This window comes from Corythoichthys intestinalis, chromosome 16 (assembly GCF_030265065.1).
Source record: "Corythoichthys intestinalis isolate RoL2023-P3 chromosome 16, ASM3026506v1, whole genome shotgun sequence".
Classification (NCBI taxonomy): domain Eukaryota; kingdom Metazoa; phylum Chordata; class Actinopteri; order Syngnathiformes; family Syngnathidae; genus Corythoichthys; species Corythoichthys intestinalis.
Window position 1 is genome coordinate 12248414 of NC_080410.1, and position 11604 is coordinate 12260017.

Below are 11604 nucleotides of genomic sequence, written 5' to 3' on the forward strand. Positions count from 1 at the left end.
CTTCAGTGTTTGGTCCTACCAGCACTGTATTCTTTAGCCCGATTAGATGAAAATGTCCCAACATTTTAGTTTCCCAGAGTTCATATTTGGCTTCATCTCCGTCAAATGCCAGTCGAGGTAACCTACTTGTTCCTCGTGGATCCATGTTGCTTGTTAGCTTTTTCCGCTAATCAGCAGTCCGTGAGCACGCTGTCCTTCGCAAACTTCTACACGGTGGAAACTGACTTTACCTTCGAATGACTCACGGGCCCATAACCTGTTGAGGTGGTTGTAGCTCAACGTTGCATTCGTAGGACGAATTACCGGAGAATAAGTTGTCTTTTAGCCAAAACCTTTAATTTCCATCGATATGCGGATACATCCTCTCTCATTGCTGTCTTCACAGGCAATCCCACATATCAAAGTAATCAAAGTCAAACACAAAAAAGTAGCACTTTAGACAATTAAGTCCCATCCTGCCATCTTGTGGCGAAAAGATAATATGGGAAAATAAAGTAAAAAGAAAAAAAAGCAATCCTTGATATTTTTCTGTCCCATAATTTTAGCAAATTTTGATACTTGTGCCCAGAGGTGTAGCAAGGGTCCCTGGGGGCCTCAGGCAATAAGCAACATGGGGCCCTTCGAGCGTGTGCAAGTAAGGGGGACAGTTGGACTTTGAGTAATAACATATTCAATAAAAGTATAATAACACCTCGGTCTCATAGAGCGCTTTTTAGTACACTCAAAGTGCCCGGCTTCTACTATATTAGGACATAACACTACAGTAACATAGTACACTCACCGCTGTCTTGCTTCCTTTTCTCTTCTGTTTTTTTATTCTTTCTTTTGTTGCTTCCAGAAAGATAACTTCTCTTCATTTTGGATATACACCAATTTAAAAAAAAAGCCAAATCGCCACTCACCCTCACTCTGAGTCACGTGAGGGGTTGGGGGGAGTGTAGAGCGAATAAAGGGGCCCCTTCAGGGAACTCAGACACAAGGCTTTCACTGGCACTGTTGCAGTTGTCGCTGCGACAGTGCAGTAAAGCTGCGTGTGCTAAATCTGTTGGCCCTCTGGGGGCCCCTGCTGGCTGGGGGCCCTAGGCAATTGCCTGGTTTGCCTAGTGGGATGTGACGCTTCTGTAAGTGCCATCAAACAATTAAAAGATTAATCACATGCAGTCCATAGTTAAATCGCATTTTGTTTTAATGTATTTAAATGCCAAAATGATTATATATTTTAAGTTTTAAATACACCTATTAGCACAGGAGTTGACCAATGTGCTTAACTTAAATAACTCAAATTTAAGCCTCATTAGAAACAAAAGTTGGGCAACTTTACACCTGTAAAGATGAGTTAAACATCCATTTTCCCCAAATATGTTTAGTATAGTTTTAAAAAAATGTTTACATTAATTATTATTATTATTTTAATATTATTTTAAGATAACCTATCTTACCAGTTTACAGTTTTTAACAGTTCAATCTTCGCTCAACCAGGTGCCCATAGAAGTACAGAATGTATGAAATTAGTAGCTCTTCACATTAATGACCCAAGTATTAGCTCTTAGTTTCAAAAGGGTTGGTGACCCCTGATCTACAATGTTCTTCAACTATACTGCATTCCTTTGGTAATATGAGCTGACCTTCCCGCTGTTTGTACTCCTTTCCTTGCCATGAGCTTCACATATGTAGATGCTTTACGGCACACCACAGACGTACTTTAAAAAAAAAAAAAAAAAAAAAGTAAACAAATTTTGAGGCAACAGGACAATTAATCTTATGATATTTTACTGGCTGATATTTCATTTGTCAATTTCTCAAGAATTTAGGTCACTTAATTCCTTAAAAAGAGCATCAGAGCTTTCTTCATGAGTACATGAAAAACATCTTAACATCTGTGCTTGAAGAAAGGAAGTAATAAAGTATCATTTTTTTTTGCAAGGAGGCACAATACTCTACATGTTTTGCTTGAGCTCTTGCTTTTAACACTTTCATACAGTGAAGGAAAACTAAATCAAACAACAATTAAGGTCACTGTGTAAATCTAAGCAGCTTAATCTGGCAAGAGAACACAGAACATGCTATCTTCAAACTGGAATTCAGCCCAAATTCCCTTTCTCTCCATTCTTTGTCGCAGAATAGCGAGAGTGTGCAGGGCAGATGAAAACAGCGTCAGTTCTTTCTCTCCCACTATTTTGTTTCTTCACTCCTTGATGGAATCTTGGTATGAACCACCATGTGCAGACCTGTCCGAATCAGCACAATGAGAGAAAACGAGAAAATATTGAAAGAATAGTTTCTACATGATCTGACCATATCAATCTTGATACCAGAGGCAAACATTTGGTTTACCATCAGTAGAATTATACGGGGTTAGAGACCAACAGCTCAAAATGTATTCATTGTGTATTTACTGTATATTTGGATCTGAAACGCAATAGAGACCATTTTTATTTGAGCAACAATATTGAAACAGGTGTAGTGTGTTTTGTAAAACAAAAAATAACTTTAAGGCTCCTATTTTCGTAGACTGCGCCCATGTGTTTCAGCGCAAAAGGCAACGCAAACGTATTTTCGTGCCAGCTCACACTGCTCTGCACATTTGGAATTTTGTAGACCCGTCTGCACCAATACAGATGGGCTAGCATAGAGAGAAAGAGTTTTAATTTCACAGACAAAAAGCACCCATTTTCTACGCCGCATGTTTTGTGGCAGGGTATACACGACTGATCTTGCATGTGAGCACATGAGGCACAGGCTGACTGATACACAACTCAGCTAAGGGCGATGTCAATGTATTGCATTCATAATCATGTAAACAAAGTGCACCAAACCTTTTGGAACATTGTATAAGTCCATTCATTTAACGTATAATTCTTATCATCCTTGTTATATTTTGAAAATTCATCCAACAGTTGGGGATTGATGGCCGTTGGTCACACATGGATGTGAGTGATCAAGTGAAAGGCTTACTTACAGTACTCATACCCAGGCAAATCACACTTGCAGTAAAAGAGGAGCTACGCAAACAAACCACCACTTTCAAAGGAGATGCAAAAAAGCATACATATTGGTTTGGAAGGGGTAGACAGTGTTCACTCCCTTAACCAAAGCATCCTGCATTCTTTCCAAAGCACAGGCATATCCACAAACTTAACAAAACCTTGTCCAAGACACTCTTTCACCTGATGCAGACACAGGTCATTAAAAAAGCATTAAAAGTCATTAAATAAATATTGTCAAAATTCAGACCTTTAAAAGTATTAAAAAGCATTAAACTAAATAGTCAAGGCAATAAAAATTATGTAAACTTGACGGTTAAAAAAACTATTTTTACATAATTTAACAGAGTTGTGTTGTAGAAGCCTTCTGCCTTTGTACAAGGGCTGGTCACAGCTTAACACAGCAGTTATGCTTACTGACCATTAGATGGCTCCAAACTAAGATGGTACTAGCTATATAAGAGGCAATTAGCCATAATATCTTAAGTTTACTACTGTGTATATCGGTATCGGTTTGATATTGGCATCGGATTTTTGGAGTTGGACAATACGGAGATATTGGTTATCGGTTAAAAAGTCATCATCACACAACTCCATAATTTATTCATATGAATATAATTTTGATTATGCGTGTGAGTGGGTGCAGAGAAGTTGTCAGAGAGAGGTTATGTTTTTTTTGGGGGGAGGGCGCGGTGAGAAGGGGGCGGGGAATAAACTGAGTGTTTTGCCGTTGACTGCTTCTTATGGCCGGCGCACGGAGACAGAGCGTTGAAACAGAGTTTGGGGGAAAAAGAGAGGAACTAAAGCATATGTACAAAGTCCCCCCTTAGGTGATGTCTAGTTTTTTTCATGATTATAATCTCATTTTGCTGGTTGAGTTTGTGTGAGACTATGGGTGTTTATGCTTCCTATAAGAGTCACATTATCGTAAGCTCAGGAATCGATCTTATGTACAGGTAGCTTGCTACTTGCTACTCTGCTTGCTAATTTTAGGGCTGAAGGTAATACCTATCGGCTGCTATTGTTCCTCTCCAAGCTCTCGTCCATGCATGCACATATGGCCTTCCGGAGCCTTGTGTTCTCACTGGAACAGAAGTTGCATTAAGCTGTTTGTTGTGTTAAGTTGCATTTTTTAATTAGTAATAATATTATTGTTTAACGCTTACAATTAGAGTTGTTTGATATGATAGGATAGCCAATAACATTGGGCGATAAAAGCATTTTAACAGTTTTTTTCACACAGTTTCTTTGTGTAGATTATATTTACTCCGTCTTCTCTACTATAATGAGGACCAACACGGTAGGACAGTACAACCCAGAAACGTGAATGGCGCGACAATGTGGCCGCCGCGAGAACGCAGTGAAACGCGGACGTAAAATCAGCCAATGCACATCAGTTGCTGTGCGGCCGCGTGTTAGACGCGTTCCAGAAGCGGGTCAACGCAACGCACGAGAAAAGAACGGCAGAGTTTATTATTTGACGCAAGACGCGGCCCTCCTGCGTCAATACTATTAGCTAGGCTCGGGCAGACCGGAAGTCACTCGTGTAAAAATACGGTGGATCCGGTCGATTTTCAAACTAATATGCAATCGTAACCCATTTTTGAGTCCATCAGATCTCTTGAGTGGTAGATCGGGGCACAGACTTGTCTTTGTTGATTTACTGCTGTCTTCTCTGCTATAATGATAACCAACACGGCCCCATGTTCAATACAAAACCCTCCTACCACAACAAAACAAGTAGGAACTAATATTCACATAGGAATTAAAGTTATACAACATAAAATATACAATATAAATTAATACTACATCACATTTGTAAAATATAAACACATAATAAAATAAATAGCAGCCCATTTAAATAAAATAAATTGAAATGAGCTAAAACACCTGTAATTAAATAATAAAAATAATATACAGCTCCTGCTTTCACAATTAAATTTATTAATTTCTGTGTGGCGCTTTAACTTGAGAAAATCCACCAATAAAGCTTTTGAAAACCGTTCATAAGAAAAAAAAATGATTCATTAAGGCATTTCATTTGTAAAATACATGTTAAAATCTTTGTCATTGGGATTGCTTTTCTCTTTAACACAGGACTTCTTTTTTCTTTTTTCTTTCAGAAAGAAAGCTGACCAATATGCGGGGTCTGAAAGGCAAATTGTTGTTGGATTATCTTTAAATACCCGATACCTTTTGAGCAGAATTCTAGATTTGTATAGGCTAATGTTCCTATTGTTGAAAGCACAAAGGTGTGTAATAAACAACTTGCACATTTATATTTTGCATTTTGTTTTCTTACTGTACCGAAAATGAACCGAACCATGACCTCAAAACCGAGGTACGTACCGAACCGAGATTTTTGTGTACACCCCTAATATCGGTCTAATATCGACATCGGTTTTTAATAATTGGTTTTGGGCCAATATACATGTTGCCTTCAAAGTAAATGCCTTTTGCCTTTGTACAAGGTTTGGTCACAGCTTGGCAGAGCAGTTATGCTTACTGACCATTAGATGTCTCGAAACCAAGATGCTTGGGATTTTTTTTGTGAGCAGATCATTTGCATTCATGGTGCAAAAACTAAATAAATGATAAATGACTGAAAAATAATGAATTATAAACTCAATACATACCTTGTTCACTGGACAGAAACTGAGTGCCTTTGTTGTTATTATGAGCCAGAAGCACTGTGTGAGCCATATGTGATATGGCAGTGCGTTTTTGGCACTTTGCACCTAATCCAAAAAACTGATGTTTGCACTATTTTGAATTAAACAATGAATATAGTGGTGCAATATTTAGGTGCTTTTGCCATAATTGCAGTTGAAGTTGTTCTCTTATTTTTCACAGAATGTCTATTGAATATTGACCATAATATTTTAAGTCCACGACCGCATATATTGGTATGGGATTTTTGGTGTTGGACAGTATCGGGATATCGGTTAAAAAGTTATGATCGGACAACTCTACTTACAATTGGTGTGTTTGAAACTATGTGCAGTTTGGCATGGGCATAAAATTAGTTTAAAGTGGCATGAAAAGTGGCAATAAAAAACATTAAATGAGATTTGCTAATACCGTTAGAAACCCTGACTAGATTAGACAAAGTACGAAAATAGGGCGATTTCACATTTGTGTTCTGCCTGTCAAGACTACATTCAAAGTTAAATAAATGGGCAGCACGGGGGTGACAAACAATTATGAGGCAGACAGGGATAATGGAAACTCCCCCGGAGCTATTTTTTAAATATTTGCCATAACCATCATACCCATTTGAAAACTGAAGAAGAAAAACATTCCAATAGACGTTGGACTCGCCCAACGGGTAGACGAAGAAAATCAACAACCCTTAATGATAAATATTTCTAGAGCTGTAAAGAAAGACCCCAACATAACCATTAATAGCATTACCATTTATCTATTTTCATTGAGGACTAAGTATATACTAGAACAGTACACTTGAGACTCACCAATCAGAGATATTGTACACAAATAAAATAAAATAATTATATTTAATGTGGTTTAAAATGTTTAACTTTCTTTCCATCGTTTGTGCAATAAGGCTTGTGGCAAGAACATTTAAGTTTTGCCATAGGACATTAATTGAATTATGGCTACTTATGCTTTACTGTCATTTTTAATTGATTATGGCTACTACGGTAATTTTTTCCCATCTCAACCATAGTTCAACAGTATGATTATTTACTTTTTTGGCCAGGAGAGGAGTAATTTTAAAATTGTGATCATGTTTTCATTAATGTTGAATTACTCCTGAAACGCTGATTTAAAAAATGAGGACAATTTTCTTTACCCCCCAGTAGAACAGGTCTTTATTTATTTATTTGTTTATTTATTTAGTCAATACATGATAGCTAGCATCAAAACTCCCTCTGATGATCAAACTTTTGTCCCTTTGTTTTCTACCTACAACTACACAATGATGGTATTTTCTTGTGAAAGTTAAACAGTTGAGGAAATCTAAATAAATTGTTGTAAGCCTAAGTTGTAATGCCTTATCATGACTTTTTTAAGGAGGAGAAATGCTTGAAGCAGGTAAAAAAACTGCTAGGTAGGAAAATAATACCTCAAGAACAAGCCTATTTTCCCTTGATTTGCGATATTCAATCTTTGTGGGATTTTCGTTTTGCTATGTAATTTGGCATTCTGACAGCATGAAGTCAACATGGTGTTTGTGTGGTGTGTTCTTTCTGTGACTTACAACAAATGTGAACGTTGAAGTTACCACAGGGGATTACACCAAGCACTATATAAAATATTTAAAATAGATGTTTAAGGAGCATGTATTAGTGGGATGAGCAGCACAGTCGAGGATGTGGGTTCTGTCTCGGTGAAATGTGCCACATCTTCACTTTCTCGGGCAAAAAGCTGATTATAGTTTTCTTATCTTCCTTTCAGATCTTAAAAGTAACAAGGATGAAACAGGACATATTGTTGCTATTAAGATTAATATACGAGTAAAAACAATACATAGCCTCCCCTTGATAGTCACATACTGTTGAAGGATGACGTTTCACTTATAAAGCCTGGAGGGTAAGTTATCGCGGGTCAGTCAACAAGGTTGTGTTGAAACATGTCCAAGCTGCAGTGTTCGCTTAAGGTCAGCATGGTTGGCAGGCTACACCCTTCTTTCCGTTCTGAAATTTTGGAAGTAAACTCTCACCACTCTGTGGGGACTAGTGTTATTTTGGTGGATGGAATTTGGCCCCAGAGTGTGTTGATTTCCGAATGTTTTAGTTTTTCCAGGGATAAGCTTGGTGCAGGACAGGAACCATGTCAGCATCTTGTCATAGTGGAAAGCCAAATCAATAATAAAAGATAACAGGTAACACCAGGGGTGAAAGTGGTTAGAATTTCTTGCCGGAACTCCCCGACGTAAAGGTCGCCACGGAGGCAGAAATTTTATTTATTTATTTTTATTTTTTCTTTTGGATGGGGGCAAAACTACTTAAATGCAAAGAAACTGTTTTGGTCAGTTATTCTATAACACATACAAAAACCGATTTTCATTCAGTATTTTTTCAATGATTTGCAATATAAAAGTTAACAAAAACAACTACGGTATGACCCCAACCGCCATCTCCTAATTATTTATTTTCTCTCATTTCCTCACATACTAAATGCCAAATCTCAATTTTAGCTACTTAAGAACATGGGGTGTATATTAAAATTAAAGATAATAATAATACATTTTATTTATAACGCACTTTACATTTGAAAAACAAATCTCAAAGTGCACCTTGCCATGTAAAAAAGATAATAAAAATAAAAAGACTAAGAATAAATGATCCATTTTCTGTTGAATTGGCCCCTTTTTTTTTCTTTTTGCTGTTTCAGAAAACATGCATGTTTGAACCAATCAGAGCTTACTATCTCTGGTGATCACATATCAGTATGTCAGCCAATTGAACGGATAAATGAGTCCAGGCGTTTTGCTTTGCGGCATGTATTTGCACATTGACGTGACTCGTCATCGTCAGACTCAGATAACTGCAGCAGCTGGGGAAACGTCCATGCTGTCCGTGGAATAAAATAAATGATAAATATCGGTGGAAACGGATTACGCTACACAAGCACTTTACTATGCTTGTTGTTAATACTTGTGTTTGTAAATCTGATGTTGGTAGACTTTGCATCTTGGAGATGAAATGCATGTGTGGCAGCTTTGTATTTTTTTTTTCCATAGCGTTCGGACAGTTGCCGTCATATTTTGGGGATCAAAGCACCGTATACCGGAACAACGTTCCGGCCCTGAATGTTATACCGGAACTGCGTTCCTGACTGTTCCCGCCCACTTTCACCCCTGGGTAACACACACCGTGCCATTTGGCGTAGGTGTTAAAATTTTTACATCGGGCAATATACAATGCACATACTCAGACGTCCTGCTTAAAAATGCATGCTCTTTTAGCATACAGTACTGGAGGTAGGACATTTACTAAGAAATGACTTAGCAATGATATAACATTGGTATTTCTAGATCCAATTAGTCATTTTATTTTCTTAAAATATCATTTTAGGAATAAAAACCTGTCTTTTGTTTCTCAAATATCCATGTAAATATATTTATAACCTCAAATTCCTAGGTGCATTAATACTTGTTATGTATCACATTTCCTACAGCTGCAGATGTGGAAGGCAATGTATTTGTAATAACCCTCCGAAGTGATGATGGATTGTTGTTCAGCCTTTGAATCATTTAGTGTTGGTAGAATTGCAGCCAGTGCGTAAAAGCAAAATGTGGGACAGGCATCTTTGCACTCTTAGCTCTTTATGCATCTGTGCCTCACTAACATGCGCCACTGCTCTACTTTCTGCCCTTGTCTGGAGCCCCTCCTGAACCCCTTCCCCAACCCCCACTCCTAATAACAATGTATTCCTGAACTCTCTTTGCTGCTTGTTTTTGTTTTTACCCACTTCCAACCCTAGTTCTGCATTGTTAATTAATTTTAAAGAATTTCATATTTTACATTGTTTCAACGCTAATTTCAATGAAATACTACGATTGCTCGTTCCTGACTCCGTATTTGATACTCACTGTCATTTATGATCGTCTGCTGCTTGGTTGCTCTTCACATATGGCACCTCTTCCTCCATCTGCCTGCATCCGATGGTATGAAGATAATATTTTCAACATCAATAGCTAAAACACTGCTTTTACATTAAGTGAAAAAACTTATATTGTATATTCTTTGAAGAATTGATGGCTATAAAACATTCATTTGCACAAACATCCATACAATGCAGTGTGTAAGTGGTTGAGTAAGCCTATAAGCTGATAAGGTTGCAATTTGTTACTTAAGACCTATTATTAAGTAATCGAATGGTGTAACCTGAGCGTCACATTAAAGTGCACAATAAATTCTAAAATAATTACAGGGAACTAAAATTACTATGTGGGTGCATTATCTCGTAAAATGTAGCTGCCTGTCCTTTGATAGACATCGACTTTCATTGTTCTAATGTTCCTGAGGTGACAGCTTCTAATGAAAAAAAAAATCTACCCATTTTACTTTATAAGTCATTCATGCTTTTGGTCTGCCAAGATACTCTGCACATAAAATGTAAAACAAATAATGCCTGTCGATAAATAGCCACATGGAGCGCAATAGTGAACTTTGCTTATTTCCTACAATGCCTAATCAGATGACAGGAGAGAATTGCAATTAAATGCAGCATTATCATAATATAACGGTAGCTTGATATTGGGCATACTGAAAGCTGTGATTAATCCCTATTTTGCATAAACCATATACATTTTAAATGAAAAAAAAAAAAGCACTAGGAGCTTGATCATTTGTAGAACTTGAAATGTTTTATGGTGTTTCAGTAGATATGCAGTGTTGACATTATATGGAGAATACCGAGAAGTAAAAATTGTGAAGTATTCATACTAGGAACTCAAACAACAAAGGGTGCCAACAGGAATTTCAGTTCATGTAAATATATCACTTTGGTGCGCATGATCATAATGACTCAAATTGAAAAATATTTTCTAGGGCCGATGCAATTCATGTGCCTGTTATTTGCCCTGATTGATTTCCCAAAAAAGAGTCATGATATTAAAATAAGCCTTTTTTTTTTAATCCTAACTATAGCATAGTATATTATATCAGTATTTTGTCCCAAACACCATTTTCCCTATGATACTACTAGTCGCTAATACTTACGGATTGATTTTACTGGAGAATCTATGTCGTAGAATGAGACCGATGCTAGTAAGGACCATCATTGTGGTGCACATGGTCCTACCCCAAGGATCTCCCTGTGGTTAGAGAAGTGAGACCTCCGCTCCCATCAAAAGCCTGGACCTAAAAAGGCAAAAGTCTGTGGTGTAACAATTGAACTACTCCTGTCTCCTCCTTGGCTGTGACTCCTGGTGGAGAAGATTAGCTCGAAGGATTAGCTGGGATCAAGGAAGGGTTAGATCTGGCTGGCAGAACTAGGAGGCAAACAGAGCCTGCTGCGAAGTTCTGTTCTAAAAACAACTATCACGACATTGTTCGTCAGCACAGCAAACCAAAGCCGCCTATATATCTTGTTCATAGAGTAATTAAAAAAAAAAAAAAACCCAAAAAACCGCCAAACATGATCTGATACTTCATATTTATAGCATGACAGCAGGGTTTACAAATATAAATCAATTTCATGTATTATGTCTGTACTGGCAGCATGTTAGGTGAAATATAAGGGACACTTCATTGGTAGAGCCGACCGACCAGATAACAGTCACCCTTTAATTATTTTTCTGTATGCGAAAAGTGAAAAAAAAAAAAAAAAAAAATACAATAATATTAAAATCATTTTACTCAAAGCTGAATTAATTAGGTACATATTTGAGTTATATCAGCACATTGAAAAACAATTATCACCAATTTATTTTTAATACAAAATATACTAGAATTAAATTTGTACAGCTAAATTTACCATTGTATAGTTTAATGCTTAAGGTCCTGATGTGTGTGTGTGTGTTTAAAAAAAATTAGTGCAAACAAACTCTCAGGAAAAGTATATACTGTATGTATATATATATATATATATATATATATGTATGTATATATATATATATATATATATATATATATATATATATATATAT

The 11604-nt window shown here is 36.9% G+C and overlaps 1 long non-coding RNA gene across 1 annotated transcript; it reads right to left on the reverse strand.

Annotated features, from left to right (window-relative positions):
• Positions 1 to 1479: 1479 nt before the first annotated feature.
• On the reverse strand, positions 1480 to 10817 carry LOC130904798 (uncharacterized). The gene is made up of 3 exons (XR_009060908.1): positions 10676 to 10817; positions 9544 to 9606; positions 1480 to 2228 (listed from the first exon to the last, which is right to left on the reverse strand). It is a non-coding gene; the product is annotated as an uncharacterized LOC130904798 (long non-coding RNA).
• Positions 10818 to 11604: the final 787 nt, after the last annotated feature.